Source organism: Manis javanica, chromosome 9, assembly GCF_040802235.1.
Source record: "Manis javanica isolate MJ-LG chromosome 9, MJ_LKY, whole genome shotgun sequence".
Lineage (NCBI taxonomy): Eukaryota > Metazoa > Chordata > Mammalia > Pholidota > Manidae > Manis > Manis javanica.
The window spans coordinates 49,861,516-49,878,446 of record NC_133164.1 but is presented as its reverse complement, the minus strand read 5'-3'; the positions used below and the strand labels follow the sequence as shown (position 1 = coordinate 49,878,446).

Genomic DNA, 16,931 nt, shown 5'->3' with positions numbered 1-16,931 from the left:
ATTTATGTGTCTCTTTAATTGTTAACTTGTGTTGTTCATATTAAAAATCATATATTTTAAAAACATTTCATGCAAAGAGTCATGACTCAAATCTAATACGTCTAAGAAAATGGTTCCCCCTCCAAACAATACATACTGCAAATATAGATTGAAGAGAGTTTAAAATGGAATCTATTGAATGACAACTGTTAGCTCAACAGGAAAAGTACAAGGTGAAGGAGCAAAAATATTTCTTTTCACTTTTCCTTTCTAGAGTAATGGGCGGTATCTTCAGTTATTTAAAAATTGTGTAGCTCTCAAAATAACATACTTAAAACTATGTGTCTTAGGCTGCCTATTGGGAAGAGACAATTTTAGTTGGACTTTCTTGTCCTCCCACTCTTCTGACATGGCCTCCCTTCAGATTTCACGGGCAGTGTTGCAGAACTTTACTAGACAAATACATATTTTAAAAGATTTAGTGATAAGCAGAAGGAATTTTGCTTTTCAAAATTTAGAGAGTTATATCTTTAATTGAACTGAGATTTACCAAGTAGTGGGAGCCAATACTTCCTTTTTGATTTTATGTGTTCTGAATGTTTGCTACCTTAAAGAAGGAACAAGAAGATGAGTGTTTTCCTTTTCTTTCTTTTACCTTGTGGTCTTTGAAATTAATGCTAAAAGTACATCAGGCTTCACAATAATTTCTCTGATTTTGTGTTTTCTTAGTAGACAAACTAATATTGACCCAACTGGCAATTATTGGCAAGGAATTAACACACCTCAAATTTCATATTTACATCAATTTACAGGTATTTGGTAAAAAGATAGGTCAATAGCCTCAAGTTCAAATTTTTCCTTATGACTTATTCCAGACCAAGGATACATTATTTTAAATTCTGTAAATCTCCGTATCACTTTAAGCATTTTAAATCTTCCTCTGAATTGTCCATGCACCATTGACGCGCCTTTCAGAGATAACTATGCTTAAAAAAAAAAGTTTGAAAAATATTTGCCACTCTCTGAGGAAAGTAAGGACTTGATATATTTTGAATTCTAGTTCAATTACTTTATGATAAAGGATTTTCTTTATTCACAAGTGAGAGCTGCTGGTTGAAGGTAGAGTTCAGCTGTTTATATACTAACATGCAGCAATTATGATGAAACAAAATCCTTTCTGGAATTCTCTTGTAACTATGGCAACTAGAATTAAATGAATTCTATAAAAAATACAAAAAGCCACCCCAGCAGGATAGAGTAAATATTATCTCTTATTGATTTATGAAGGTTCCAGATGATGAAAAGTGGTTAATATATTTCTGTCATAAACCACATTTGTTAGGGCTTCTTTTTATTGATGGAGCCATTGTCTATTTAAGTAATGTCAGCAGATACCATTAATTTTTACATCTTTTTTTCAGTCTCTTCTGCCTTCATTACGAGAAGCTATCAGCTGTTCTATTATCCTCTATTTTATTTAGGCTTAACAAGGATGATGCTTGACTCGAGGACCATTTCTGATTATGTTTGGCTAAAATATAGTTTGACCAAAGATGGTTAGTACAAATGGGTTACAGATTTATTTTGAGGGAGAATTAGTTGGTTTGGACATTTTATTACACGTCAGTTTGGACGAAACACCCAGCTCTCTTGACTTCAGGTGGCTGATGCTTGCAGTGGGATTTGTTTGAAAAGGAAAATTAAACTTTTTGTAATTTGTTCTGTAAGTAGACTAATTTAAAATTCAATCCCAGCAATAATGTGAGGCTAAAACTGAGCAACATTATGTAGCAAGATTAGAGGTTTTGTGTCCCAGAGGGTTTGGTGTGCAGGTGTCAGCGGGGCTTTGCATGCAAAATGCCAGCACGTACTATACCTACTTCTGCCTGTTCCCTAAAATAAGCTCAACACTTTGTGTCTTGATTAAAGTGAAAAGGTCACTGCTTCTTTCTCCTCCAAAATACTGATGACAGTCATAAGAGTGGAACATCTGCAAGCCAGGATGAAGAAGCAAAGATACATGCCAGGCATGGTCCTGGGATTTCTCGAGCTCTGCATGTCATCATATACATTTTCCCATGATTGTTTCCAGTCTCTATGTCTCAGTGGATATGCTGTTGTGGTGAGTTAGGAAATGCATTTTCTCACATCAAAGTTCTCAGTCATAGAAACAAAGCAGAAAGTTATAAGATTGAAAACTTAAGGACTTAATTTCTTATTCTTATGTTCTCTTAACTTCTAAAAATATTGACTGTAAGCTTGAACTTTGAGGTATGCTACCTATCTTACTAGGTGGGGTTTATTTAGCTTGTGTCATCTGTCTTTTTTCTGACTAGTTTTTTTCCTGTTATTGTCAATATTGAAATTCCTGAAATAAACTACGATCAACCCAAGCATCTGCCTAAGAAAATAGGTAATAGGAGAACCACAGGCTTGCCTTACTCTGGTCCTGATACAGCACTTCTCTAAAGTCCTCAAGTTTTACCAGGCCCTTGATGCATTGTGTCAAAGGAGTCTCCTAAATGGCATTGCAATCTGATCCTTTCTGCCTGCAGCTCTAAGGATCTTGGCGCTCCAAAGTTTTATAGGCATTTTGATTACATTTCACAGCATTCCTATGTCAGGTTGACATTCTGCTTCGAATCACAACATAAGAGAATTGAAGGGGATTTCAGAGATCACCTAGTCTAAGCTGTTCATTTTGCAGATAAGAAATTGAGGCTCAGAGAGGTGAAGTGAACTGCCCAAGGTCACACAGCTCATTAACAGCACAGCTGGAGTAAGACCTGTGCTCCTCTAACTCCTAATCCCAAACTCTTTCCATTAAACCTCACAACCTCATGTTTTCTCTTATGTTCAGGGGAAAGCACTTCCAGGTTTTCCTTTAGCATGAGTCCACAAACAGAAAGTAGGATTACCCATCCCCAGACTAGTGCACCATCCATTATTGCCCATTATATATCTTCTCAGTTATAAAGGGAAAAAAGAAAAAAAAGCCTGAACATTCTGCTTTTATATTCATTATCTACTCTGTGCCTGTTAGTTGCTCTCTTTTTTTGGTGATGCTTTTACTGATTAACTCGGTTTCTGTAATATAAAATGGTGAAATGCATTATCCTGGGTAAATGTGATGTTATTAATGTGTTTTATTCTAGTTATGGGTCATTATTTCCAATAGATGTAATCGTCCCAGCACTGAGACCTAGCAGGTGGTCTCACCAGAAGTTATAACAGTTTTCTTAATGGTCTGGTAAGAATGTCATTTGCAGGGCAGCAAGGGCAAAGGGAAATTGGTCCCAGAGCTAGCTTGCTTCTGCACTCATTCCCAAGCTTGAGCAAGCAAAAGTAAATACATATTTTCCCACTGATCAGCTGGGTATTTATTCCTGCATATTTATTTTCAGTAAAAGTGATGAGGATCCATGTATGTTTCTTATTTACAATTTACAGCCTCCTTCCCCCTGCCCTCAATAATACTACAAATGACCCAGCAATACTTTGCTTTTCTAATTCTTAGAGGAAACAGGCCTTATTGCCTCCTGGGAAGAACAAACACCCACTCAAGCAATGAAATGTGATTATATCAAGTTGGCCAGGCAGAAGACAGAGACCACTGGAAAGCAGAAATCAAGAGACAATTTTTCCATTAGAGGTAACTCACTCTTGAGAGAATGTATGATACCAGAATGATGAGAGAAATAGAAGTGATGTATTAAATGTTAGCACTTCAGTGTACCTAAGAGGCATGCACACCAGAAATTGTTACATGATTAAGATGATGGTGTATATGATTGTCCTTCTAAATTTTTCCTTGTACAGAGCATAATCACAGTTGAATGAGTCAGTGTATAATTACAAGCATTAATGCTCTGATGAAACAAACTGTCTACATTGAATAAGGTGTCTTGCAATGCTGACGAGTGTTCCTGTCTGTTTCAGGTGCTCTCCTGGGCTGCGCTTGCTTGCATATGCACATGCGTGAGAGTGAGTAAGCGGTGCTTGAGACAAACAGAATCTGTCTGTGGGTGCCTGTCAGAGGCATTTGTTAATTTAATTAGTATAGCTTCTGTAAAGTATCAGGTTAGTAATTTAAATACTTCACTCATTCTTCATTGCTATTGTTGTATTTCATGGATTCTATGATGAATGTGTTTTTCTCTCCAACATTTTAACTTCTCCGAAATTAAGAGTACAAGCCTACCACAGAAACATTGTGGGTTCATTCCAGTCTACCACAGTGAAGCAAGTATCATAATAAAATAAGTTAAATGAACTTTTTGGTTTCCCAGTGTATATAAAACTTACATTTACACTGTACTGTAGTCTATTAAGTGCAATAACATTATGTCTAAAAAAGTACATGCCTTAATGAAAATACACTTTAATAATATGAAAATACTAATAAAAAACCCATTTCATTATATTATTGCAAAAATTGCTAACCATCACCTAAGCTTTAAGTGAGTTGTAATCATTGATCACAGATCACCATAAAAAACATAATGATAATAAAAATGTTTGAAATATTGTGACAATTACCAAAATGTGACACAGAGACACAAAATGAACAGATGCTATTGGAAAAATGGAGCTGATAGCCTTGCTCAATGCAAGGTTCTTTAAAACGCCCAATTTGTAAAAAATGCAATCCCTGCTAAACACAGTAAATAAAGCAAAGCACAGTGAAATGAGGTGTGCCTGGACCCTGCAGCGGATGGCGGCCATTTGCCATGGCTGTCACCGCTTGTGCGTACTTGGAGTTGGGGACATGACTGGAAAAGTGCTATCCAGTGACATGTCAGCCAACACACCATTTAAGGACTGAGAAAGGATCAGGAGACTGTTAGACTGAAGCCTTTCCAGCAGAGCACCAGTATAAAATCTTGAAGATCGAGTACAAGTAGCTTGGAAGAAAATCCTGATGGCAAGAGCAGAGCGCTCTTGTAGGAAGTGCTGTGTACCATGTTCTTCTCTGAGTGAACGAGGGGTTCAGGGGAGTGAATTTCTGGACACAAAGTTGTTTTGCAAGTACCTAAATAAATTTATTTTGTTTACACTTTCTTTTTTAATGGGTGAACAAGAATGCTCTGTGAAAAGAAAAAAGCTATGTCTAAATAAGTTTTAAAAGGGGTTTTCAGTGAATTTTAAATAAAAATCCTAAAGGACAGGAAAACAGCTTAATTGGCAATGTTTTTCTTTCTTTGTGGTAAAAAATAGTACATCTTAGAATCAATGGCGTTTTACATTCAATGAATATGGCATTTGGTCATCCTATCTAAAGCCAAGAGATTTGGAGAACCAGTTTAGCTTCTACATTTTAAGTAAGCTCAAAGAAAGTGGATGAGTTGCCCATTTCTACACAGCTTTCTGGTATATGACAGTGACAAGCTACATTTTAGAGGTCACCATGGATAACTGTTGGGAACTAGGTTTGTTTTGTTTTAATAACACAATATCATTTTTGTCTACACAATGAAGTGACTTCCTTGTACTTAGTATCTAACAAAGCAAATGATAAAATATTTCTTATGTTTGGGAACGTCTCAGGAGGTATAAAAACATGGCCTTTACAACAATATATGTTAAGTTATTTAGGGGTTGTTGGCAGTTTCTTAATATTTTGGGAAATATTATTTTTGGGAAAAATGCATAATATTCCTTTAACATCTAGAGAATTCTAGATAAACAACAGTGGTTTTGCTTATACCCAGCAAAAATCAATGGTCCTGAGAATAAAACAATGTAGTTAAACATTTTTTTCCCACATGGTTGTCTCCAGCTCAATCCATGTTGTTGCAAATGGTAGAATTTGTTTATTTTTATGGTTGAAAAGTATTCCCTTGTGTATATGTACTACTTCTTTATCCATCCATCTGCTGATGGACATTTAGGTTGCTTCTGTATCTTGGCTATTGTAAATAGTTCTACAATAAACATAGGGGTGCATCTGTCTTTCTCAAACTTGATTGCTGCGTTCTTAGGGTAAATTCCTAGGAGTGGAATTCCTGGGTCAAATAGTATTCCTATTTTTAGTTTTTTGAGGAACCTGAACCTTCATATTGCTTTCCACAATGGTAGCTTACATTCCCACCAGCAGTGTAGGAGGGTTCCCCTTTCTCCACATTCTCGCCAGCATTTGTTGTTCCTAGTCTTTTTGATGTTGGCCATCCTTACTGGTGTGAGGTGATATCTCATTGTGGTTTTAATTTGCATTTCCCTGATGAGTAGTGATGTGGAGCATTTTTTCATGTGTCTGTTGGCCATCTGAATTTCTTCTTTGGAGAATTGTCTCTTCATATCCTCTGCCCATTTTTTAACATGGTTATTTGCTTTTGGGTGTTGAGGCATGTGAGTTCTTTATATATTTTGGATGTTAACCCCTTGTTGGATATGTCATTTACAAATATATTCTCCCATACTGTAGGATGCCTTTTTGTTCTGTTGATGGTGTCCTTTGCTCTGCAGAGGCTTTTCAGTTTGATGTAGTCCCATGTGTTCGTTTTTGCTTTTGTATCCCTTGCTTGAGGAGATGTGTTCAGGAAGAAGTTGCTCATGTTTATATTCAGGAGAGTTTTGCCTATTTTGTTGTCTTCTATGAGTTTTATGGTTTCATGACTTACATACATTCAGGTCTTTGATCCATTTTGAGTTTACTTTTGTGTATGGGTTAAACAATAATCCAGTTTCATTCTCTTGCATATAGCTGTCCAGTTTTGCCAACACCAGCTGTTGAAAAGGCTGTCATTTCCCCGTTATATGTCCATGGCTTCTTTATCATATATTAATTGACCACAAATGGTTGGGTTTATATCTAGGCTTTCTAGTCTGTTCCATTGGTCTGTGGTTCTGTTCTTTTGCTTGTACCAAATTGTCTTGATTACTGTAGCTTTGTAGTAGAGCTTGAAGTCAGAGAGAGTAATACCCCCAGCTTTATTCTTCCTTCCCAGGATTGCTTTGGCTATTCAGGGTCTTTTGTGGTTCCATATGAATTTTAGAATGGTCTTTTCTAGTTCACTGAGGAGTGCTGTTGGTATTTTGATAGGAATTGCATTGAACCTGTAGATTGCTTTAGGCAGGATCACCATTTTAACAATATTAATTCTTCCTATCCATGAGCATGGGATGTGTTTCCATTTATTGGTATCTTCTTTAATTTCTCTCATGAGTGTTTTGTACTTTTCAAAGTATAGGTCTTTCACTTCCTTGGTTAGGTTCATTCCTAGGTATTTAATTTTTTTTATGCAATTGTGAATGGAATTTTTTTTCTGATTTCTCTTTCTGCTAGTTCATCATTAGTGTATAGGAATGCAACAGATTTCTGTGTGTTAATTTTGTATCCTGCAACTTTGCTGAATTCAGATATTAGATCTAGTAGTTTTGGAGTGGATTCTTAAGGCTTTTTTAGGTATGATATCATGTCATCTACAGTGACAGTTTAACTTCTTCCTTACCAATCTGGATGCCCTTTATTTGTTTGTGTTGTCTAATTGCCATGGTGAGGACCTCTAGAACTATTTTGAATAAAAGTGGAGGGAGTGAGCAACCTCATCTTGTTCCTGAGCTTAAAGGAAAGGCTTTCAGTTTCTCACTGTTAAGTGTGATGTTGGCTGTCGGTTTGTCATATATGGCCTTTATTATGTTAAGATACTTGCCCTCTATACCCATTTTGTTGAGAGTTTTATCATGAATGGATGTTGAATTTTGTTCAATGCTTTTTCAGCATCTATGGAGATGATCATGTGGTTTTTGTTCTTTTTGTTGATGGATTTCAGATGTTGGACCATCCTTGCATTCCTGGAATAAATCCTACTTGATCATGGTGGATGATCTTTTTGACATATTTTTGAATTCTGTTTGCTAATATTTTGTTGTTTAATTTTGCATCTGTGTTCATAATTGGTCTGTAGTTTTCTTTTTTGGTGGTGTCTTTGCCTGGTTTTGGTATTAGAGTGATACCGGCCTCATAGAATGAGTTTGGAAGTATTCCCCCTTCTACTTTTTGGAAAAATTTAAGTAGGATGGTTATTAGGTCTTCACTAAATGTTTGATAAAATTCAGTGGTGAAGCCATCTGGACATACATTTTATTCTTGTGTAGTTTTTTGATTACTGATCCAATTTCATTGCTGGTAATTGGTCTGTTTAGATTTTCTATTTCTTTCTGGGTCAGTCTTGGAAGGTTATATTTCTCTAGAAAGTTGTCCATTTCTTTTAGATTATCCATTTTGTTAGCATATAATTTTTCATAGTATTCTCTAATAATTCTTTGTATTTCTGTGGTGTCCATAGTGATTTTTCCTTTCTCATTTCTGATTCTATTTATGTGTGTAGACTCTCTTTTGTTCTTGATAAGTCTGGCTTGGGGTTTATCTATTATATTTATTTTCTTGAAGAACCAGTTCTTGCTTTCAGTGATTCTTTCTATTGTTTTATTCTTCTTGATTTTATTTATTTATCATCTATTCTTTATTATGTCCCTCCTACTACTGACTTTGGGCCTCATTTGTTCTTCTTCTTCTAGTTTTATTAAATGTGAGCTGAGACTGTTCACATAGGATTGTTCTTCTTTCCTGAGGTAGGCCTGTATTGCAATATACTTTTCTCTTAGCATGGCCTTTGCTGTGTCCCACAGATTTTGCAGTGTTGAATTATTGTTGTCTTTGTCATTTGTCTCATATATATTGCTTTATCTCTGTTTGTATTTAGTGATTGATTCATTGGTTATTTAGGAGCATGTTGTGGTGCCTCAATGTATTTGTGTGATTTTTTATTTTCTTTGCATAATTTATTTCTAGTTTCATACTTTTGTGGTCTGAGAAACTGCTCAGTACAAGTTCAATCATTTTGAATTTACTGAGGCTCTTTTTGTGGCCTAGTATATGTTCTATTTTGGAAAATGTTCCATGTGCACTTGAGAAGAATGTGTATTCTGCTGCTTTTGGGTGTAGAGTTCTGTAGAAGTCTGTTAGGTCCATCTGTTCTAATGTGTTGTTCAGTGCCTCCGTGTCCTTACTTATTTTCTGTCTGGTTGATCTGTCCTTCAGAGTGAGTGGAGTGGTGAAGTCTCCTAGAATGAATGCATTGCATTCTATTTCTCTTTTTAATTCTGTTAGTATTTGTTTCACATATGTAGGTGCTCCTGTGTTAGGTGCATAGATATTTATAATGGTTATATTTCTTGTTGGATTGACCCCTTTATTATATAATGTCCTTCTTTGTCTCTTGTGACTTTCTTTGTTCTGAAGTCTATTTTTCTGATACAAGTACTGCAACTCCTGCTTTTTTCTCCCTATTAGTTGCATGAAATATAGTTTTCCATTCCTTTACTTTTAGTCTGTGTATGTCTTTGGGTTTAAAGGGGTATCTTGTAGGCAGCTTATAGATGGCTCTTGTTTTTTTTATCCATTCAGTAACGCTATGTCTTTTGATTGGTGCATTCAGACCATTTACATTTAGGGTAATTATTGATAGGTATGTACTTATTGCCATTGCAGGCTTCAGATTCATGGTTACCAAAGACTCAAGGTTAACTTCTCTACTATCTAATAGTCTAACTCAACTCAGTATACTATTACAAACACAATCTAAAGGTTCTTCTTTTTTCTCCTTTTTCTTCCTCCTCCATTTTTTATATATTAGGTACCATATTCTGTATTCTTTGTCTATCTCTGATTGACTTTGGGGGTAGTTGATTTAATTTTGCATTTGCTTAGTAATTAACTGTTCTACTTTCTTTACTGTGGTTTTATTATCTCTGGTGACAGCTATTAAACCTTAGGAACACTTCCATCTATAGCAGTCCCTCCAAAATATACTGTAGAGATGGTTTGTGTGAAGTAAATTCTCTCAGCTTTTGCTTATCTGGAAATTGTTTAATCCCTCTTTCAAATTTAAATGATAATCTTGCCAGTTAAAGTATTCTTAGTTCAAGGCCCTTCTGCTTCATTGCATTAAATATATCATGCCACTCCCTTCTGGCCTGTAAGGTTTCTGTGGAGAAGTCTGATGATAGCCTGAAGGGCATTCCTTTGTATGTGATCTTATTTCTCTCTGTGGCTGCCTTTAATAGTCTGTCCTTATCCTTGATCTTTGCCATTTTAATTATTATATGTCTTGGTGTTGTCTTCCCTGGCTCCCTTGTGTGGGAAAATCTGTGTACCTCCATGGCCTGAGAGGCTATCTCCTTCTCCAGATTGAAGAAGTTTTCAGCAATTACCTTTTCAAAGACACTTTCTATCCCTTTTTCTCCCTCTTCTTCTTCTGGTACTCTATAATATGAATATTGTTCCATTTGGATTGGTCACACAGTTCTCTCAATATTCTTTCATTCTTAAAGATCCTTTTTTCTCTCTATGCCTCAGTTTGATTGTATTCCTCTTCTCTAATTTCTATTTCATTTATCGTATCCCCCACCATATCTAATCTGTTTTTAAAACCTTCCATTTTATGTTTCCCTTCTGATACTGTTTTCCATAATGATTGGATTTCCAACCAGAATTCATTCCTGAGTTCTTGAATATTTTTCTCTACCTCCATGAGCATGTTTATGATTTTTATTTTGGAATCTCTTTGAGGAAGATTCCTGAGATCAATTTCATTTTACTCTTTCTCTGGTGTATGTATGATTTTGTTTTGAACCAGGTTCCTTTGATATTTCATATTTGTATGTAGCACCCTCTAGTGCCCAGAGAGTCTACTCTCTGTAGCTGCTCAGCCCCTGGAGCAATATTGGAGGTCTCAGGGGAGCTATGTTGGTGCCTGGGGGGAGGAAAGAGCTGTTTCCTGCTTCCCAGCTGCTATGCCTGTCTCCACTGCCAGAACCAGTGGGCCGAGCACACAGGTATAAGCCTCTATGTTTTGCATTTGTAGCTGCTCTAGGCTGGGCTTCCCTCTGGCTGACCTGATGCCAGGGCAGCATTTTCCCATTTACGAGTCAGGTATGCCCTGGCCAGGAGGAAGTCGCAGCAGGCTGCATATCATGGAGGGGGTCCTTGGAGCTGTGTAGCCAGCCAGGGGCCTGGAGTGCCTGAAGATCATGAAAGTTCTCAACCTGCTGGGCAGAGTGCACCCAGACAATTTTTTCTACCTGTCCTTTCTTCTGAGCATTAAGTTCTGTGCAATCCTTGCCCCTTTAGCAACCCTCTTGCTATAAGGAAGTATCTCAGACTGCTCACCTTTCTTTTGTCCCAGAGAAGCAGGATATGGATCACTGTTTTCCACAAGCGGCTTGTATCTCAGTCTCTCCAGGTATTCTGCCTGTCTTAACTTTCCAGCGCCCCTAATCCCCAGAGCACCATGCAATATAGGTTTGTACTCCTAGAGCAGATCTCCAGAGCTGGGTGTTCAGCAGTCCCAGGCCTCCACTCCCTCCCACTCCGTTTCTCTTACTCTGGCCAATGAGCTGGGGTGGAGGAAGGGCTTGCATCCTGCTGGGCCACAGCTTTGGTACATTACCCTGTTCCTTGAGGTCTATTCTTTTCTCCAGGTGTATGCAGTCTGGTGCAGCCCTCTTTCCTGTTGCTCTTTCAGAATTAGTTGTATTAATTATATTTTCATATTATATTTGGTTTTAGGAGAAGGCCTCTGTCTCACCTCTCATGCTGCCATCTTTAATCTCCTCTTGTGATTGTACTATTTTTCATTACTACCTGCAGTGTATGAGAGTTCATGTTTTCACATTCTCACCAATACTAGAAATGATCAATCTTATTTTTAATCTTAGACATTCTAATAGATGTGTAGATGTACTTAGTTGTGATTTTTTATTAGTACTGCAAAGTACCCACAATAAACAAAGTATCAACATTTTAAATAAAGCCTGTATTAATATTATTGAGTTTCCTTGCTGCTTCAGATTCCAGTGTGGCTTGGAACTTCACTGATGTTAGTTCATACTTAATTACCATCTGTATATTCTTATGAAGTATCTATTCACATGTTTTGTTCTTTTTTTATATTTGTATAGATCAAAGTTCTTTTCTTTTTCTGTATATGACTATCCAATTGTTCCAGCACCATTTGCTGAAAATACTATCTTAATTGAAGTGCCTTTGAAAGTCTGTTCTCTTTCGAATAATTCTCTTTCAAAGAGGTTTTTAAGTAGAGAGTTAGTGTAGATGTATTATTTCATATCACCTTGTCAATTCCTACAGAAAGGAATGCTCAATTTTGATTGAGATTGCATTTAATCTACACATCAATGGGTGAAAAATAACTATAATTAATATTTTGATCCATGAACATGGTTTATCTATTTATAAAGATGTTCTTTAATTCTCTAAGGAATGTTTTATAGCACATAGATATTATACATATTTTGTCAGATTTATCTCTATAAATTTAGTATTGTTTGATGCTATTATAGCTTCAATTTCTGATTGTTGCTAGATTATGGAAATATAATTGACTATGTATATTTATCTTTATCCTGTTATCTAGCTAAACTTTCATTCTAGTACTTTTTTAATAAGGAGTCCATGGAATTTTTTCTATAGATGGTCATGCTGTCTTCAGATAAAGAAGACTTTTCTTCCTTTTTAATGCAGATGATTTGTATTTCTTTTATTTGCTTCATTGTAGTAGCTCGAACTTTCATTGCAATGTCAAATAGATGTGGTGAGTGAACATCCTTGTCTTCTTAATGCTCTGAGAAGGAAATTGTTCATGCTTTCACCATTAGGTTTGCTTTTAGCTGTAGGTTTTGGGGGAATTGCTTTTATTCCTTTCTGTTTCTAGTTTGCTGAGTGTTTTTAATTAAAAATGCATATTGGATTTTGTGAACTCCTTTATTTTTGTATATACTGGTTGATCATATCTCTTTTGTTTTTAGTTTACTGCAATCAATTGCATTAATTAATCTTAGAATATTCAACTGATTTTCCATTGCTAGTATAAGCTCCACTTGATTGTGATGCATTGCCTTTTCTATATGTTGGATTAGTTTTCATAAAATTTTTAAATAGTTTTTGCATTTATATTAATCAGAACTATAAATCTGTAGTTTTAACATCTCTGCCAATTTTGGTATCAGAATATGCTGGCCTTATAGAATGAATTGTTTCCTCTTCCTCTATTTTTCTAGAAGCTTATATGTCAATTAAAAAAATGACATTGGGCTATTCAGATAATTTATTTCTTCCTTAATGAGCTTTTGTAGTTTGTGTCTTCCAAGCAGTTTTTACATTTCATATAGTGTCATTATTTTTCTTTAAATGTCTTTAAAAGATATAGCATTGCTACTTTTATTTTTCACATTGCTAATTTATGTCTTTTATTTTTAATTTCTAATCAGTCTATTCAGATATATATCAATTTATGGATTTCCTCAAATACCCACATTTTGCTTTTTTTAAAATTGTTTTTTCTGTTTTCTATTTCATCGATTTCTGTTCTGATATTTATTATTTCTTTTTGTTATTCTTTTAATTTGCTTTGTTATTTTTTTAAGATGAAAATTAAGCAGTTGTTTCCTATTGTAATATAGTTCTTCAATGCTATTAAAGAAATATTAGTGCCATTTAAGTACTTTAAACATTATCCCCAAATTTTGATATGTTGTGTTTTCATTTGAATTCAGTTCAAAATAATTTATAATTTCATTTAATTTTTAAATTTCATTTTTACCCACTCATTATTCAGAAATGTGTTATTTAGTTTCTAAATGTTGAGGAATTGGCCTCATACTGATTTGTTATTTATTTCTAATTTAATTCCATTGTGATAAAAATATATGTGATTTTCACACTTTTCAAATTATTTAGACTTCTTTTATTGCCTGGAGGGTGGTTTAGCTTAATGAATATTCCATGTGTATTAAAGGAATGTATATTCTGCTGTTGTTAGGTGGAGTTATTAGTTAAAGTTGATTGATAGTGTTTTTCAAGCACTTTTTATACTTAATGATTTTCTGTCTGCTTTTCCTCCCAGTTATTGAGAGGGTTGTTGAAATCTCTGACCATAAGAGGAATCCAAACTGTTTTCAGACTATGGCTCTGTTATTTCCAGGTAACACATTTATTTTGTAAACATGGGAAAGAGAGAGGGCAACTCAAGCCACTCTTAAAATTCTTGGACCTCAAATGGCTCATATGGTTACTAAGTGTGGGGTAAATGGCAGAATTTCCAGAATCTCCTGCTTGGCGTTAGTCCATTTATGTATCAATAGGTATTTACCACTGCAGAGCCTCCTGTCAATTTGGGGCAAGGGGTGGAGAGAAAATGACCATTCTTTCCTTCCCTCCATTGCTGGTATGGTATATAATTGGTCTGGTGTCTGCCAGTCACCAAGAACCCACCAATGGAGTTCCTCCCAGAAGGGGCAGGCGAGAAGTAGAGAGCGCACAGTGGGGGCAGAGCATGAGGTGAGGCCAGAGACAGATGGTGCTGAGCCTGGCAGCAAATTTGAGCAAGCTATGACCAATAAATAATGGTTTCTCCCAATCTACCCTTTCCCTTGACTTATTTCAGTTTCACCAGTTTCATAGAGGATTTGGCCTGGGCTGGAAACACCCTGCCCCTGGAGGTATATCTGATGTGAGTCAGCAGGATCCCGTGAACCTGAAATCTGTCCTTATGGGTGCGATGTTTGTGTGGGCTGCCTCTATAGATGGTGTGGGGAAATTCTCTTGGACCTCCCTGTGTGTGGTAGAGAGACACTTGGGCCCCCCCAACCCCCTGTGGATGGTGGGGCTTCACCAAGGGGTTCTGGTGTGGGTGGTGCAGATTCATCAGGGGATTTCCCAGTGGGGATTTCGTCTAGGGTGAAGTGCCTCCTGGAAGAGTGGGTCCCTCCCCAGAGTTAGGGAAGGGTGGGGACACCAGAGGCAATGAAATTGGCCCTTTGCAAAACAGGACTCCTTAGGGGAACTGAGTAGATATGGAGCAGCAGGACATGTGGGTTGGTTGTTTCTCATGGCAATGGAAAGGGTTACTAAGGGGCAGACACTTTGAAGTGCTGTTTGTAAGAACAGGGAGGTGAGTTGTGGGATGAAAGCTGTTAAGGACTGAGATCATGCTGCTGAGAGACATACTCGCAGTGAGGGGTGAGGCAACAAAAATGTGAACTGCAACAGGCCATGGGGAAGATTAAGGAGGGAAGGGTGCCTTCAGCCCTGGAGATGTCAGAGGAGATGTCAGGGGCAGGGGAGCCGGGGACTGAGCTGCTGCCAAGGTCACCCCCTGAGGCACCAGCCCCGCCCATGTTTAAAAACCACCTGGTTGTAGTTAACAAAATAAAGATGCAACAGCGGTGGGTTCCTTAGGGAGAGGAGCAGCCCCCTCCCTAGGTTGTGAAGCACTTCATGCTCCTCCCCAGTACCCAGGCCAAGCGGGTGGATTTCAGCACGTGGTTTCAACAGCAGCCCTAGGAGCCTCTGCCTGCATGGCTTTTGCATCTTTGGTCTTTAGAAGTAGAGGACATTATTCTGTCTGGGTCAGAAGTGGGTAAACTGGCTTCCCTGATGGCTCACCCCTCTCTCTGCCAGAGGTTATAAAATGCCCATCAGACCCCAGGGAATCATGCCATTCTGGAGTGGCTGACTGAAACCCTTCTGGCAGTTTGGCTTAATCATGGTGATTTACCATATTTCCCTGCTAGCTGGCAAACATATGCAGAGCTCCAGCAGGTTCTACAGGAGTTGGGCATGAAAAATATCATCTATAATATAGACCCCCAGGGCCCTGATGAGGAATTTTTTACCATGGCAATGAGAAATCTGGTGCTCCATATAGTTCCCGGATCCCTCTTTGGGTCCTTTGTGACTTTTCCTACCCTCCATATAGGTCAACTAATAAGTGAGGTTACTTGTACCATAGCAGATCTGGGGGAGGTTGAAATAATACAGGCATGTGAGGAAATACAGTCTGCAACTGAAAGAAGAGGTTCAAAGAGCCCTGGGAAGGTCTCAAGGACCCAGATGTGGGTTGATTTAACAAAGGTAGGGGCAGTGAAAGAAAAACTTGATGGGATAGGCCAATAGAATCTTTCTAGAGCTGTGGCAACAATTAAAGCCAGAGCAATGGGTCAAGCTGCCCAGGTCTAAGACACAGAAGCTGAAGGCAAAGCCCCATGTCAAGGCCCATGTGTCTGCAAGACTTCCTGGGGGAGAGTATACAGACCCTGCCTGGGCCACAGCCCCACAAGAGGGTGATTGGGTACTGTAGTTTGGCTGAGGGGGAGTCAAGGCCCCCACACTGGGGGACATGGTGGGGACTGGAGATCACATGTAAAATTAGAATTCATTGGTCGCCAGTGAATGTACAATGTGTCCTGGCACTGGTGGGCACAGAGGCTGAATGTTCTCTGATTTATTGCAACTCTGAGCAGATTCCTGCGACCTCCACTATGATAGATGACTGCGGGGGTAAGGCAATTAGAGTGAAGAAAGCCCAAATCCCATTGGGAATAGGGCATTTACTGCCAAAGGAGTATACCATATATATTTATCCCATCCCTGAATACATTCTTGGGGGGTAGATATCCTGCAGGGCCTGTGGTTACAGACCACTGCAGGTGAGTTCCAACTCAGGGTGTGTGTGGTAAAGGCAGTTCTCAGGGGACTTGCTCAGTACCCACCTGTAGTTTTGCCTTTATCTTAGCAGGTGATGAATACTAAGCATTATAAATGGCCTGGAGGGCACAAGGAAATTGGAGAAACTACCAGAGCTGGAGAAGGTGGGCATCATAAAGCCTACTCACAGTCCTTTTAATTCTCCAGTGTGGCCAGTGAAAAAGCTGGATGGCTGCTGGCATATGACCTGGATTACAGAGAACTCAACAAAGTCACACCCTCTGCATGCTGCTATTCTCTCAATAGCAGCCATTTTGGACACCATCAGTCATGAAATAGAGAAGTATCATTATGTTGTGCACCTTGCTAATACTTTCTTCTCTCTTGACATAACACAGGACAGCTAGGAACAGTTTGCCTACATGTGGGAAGGCCAGCAGTGGAC

At 37.8% G+C, this 16,931-nt stretch overlaps 1 long non-coding RNA gene across 1 annotated transcript in view; it reads left to right on the top strand.

Annotated features, from left to right (window-relative positions):
* Window positions 1-7,252, top strand: part of LOC140843517 (uncharacterized) — a 194,101-nt gene extending 186,849 nt beyond the window's left edge. Inside the window, exons 3-4 of the long non-coding RNA XR_012121359.1 lie at window positions 3,497-3,631; window positions 3,919-7,252. This is a non-coding gene — a long non-coding RNA (uncharacterized lncRNA). The remainder of the gene's footprint in view (window positions 1-3,496; window positions 3,632-3,918) is intronic.
* Window positions 7,253-16,931: the final 9,679 nt, after the last annotated feature.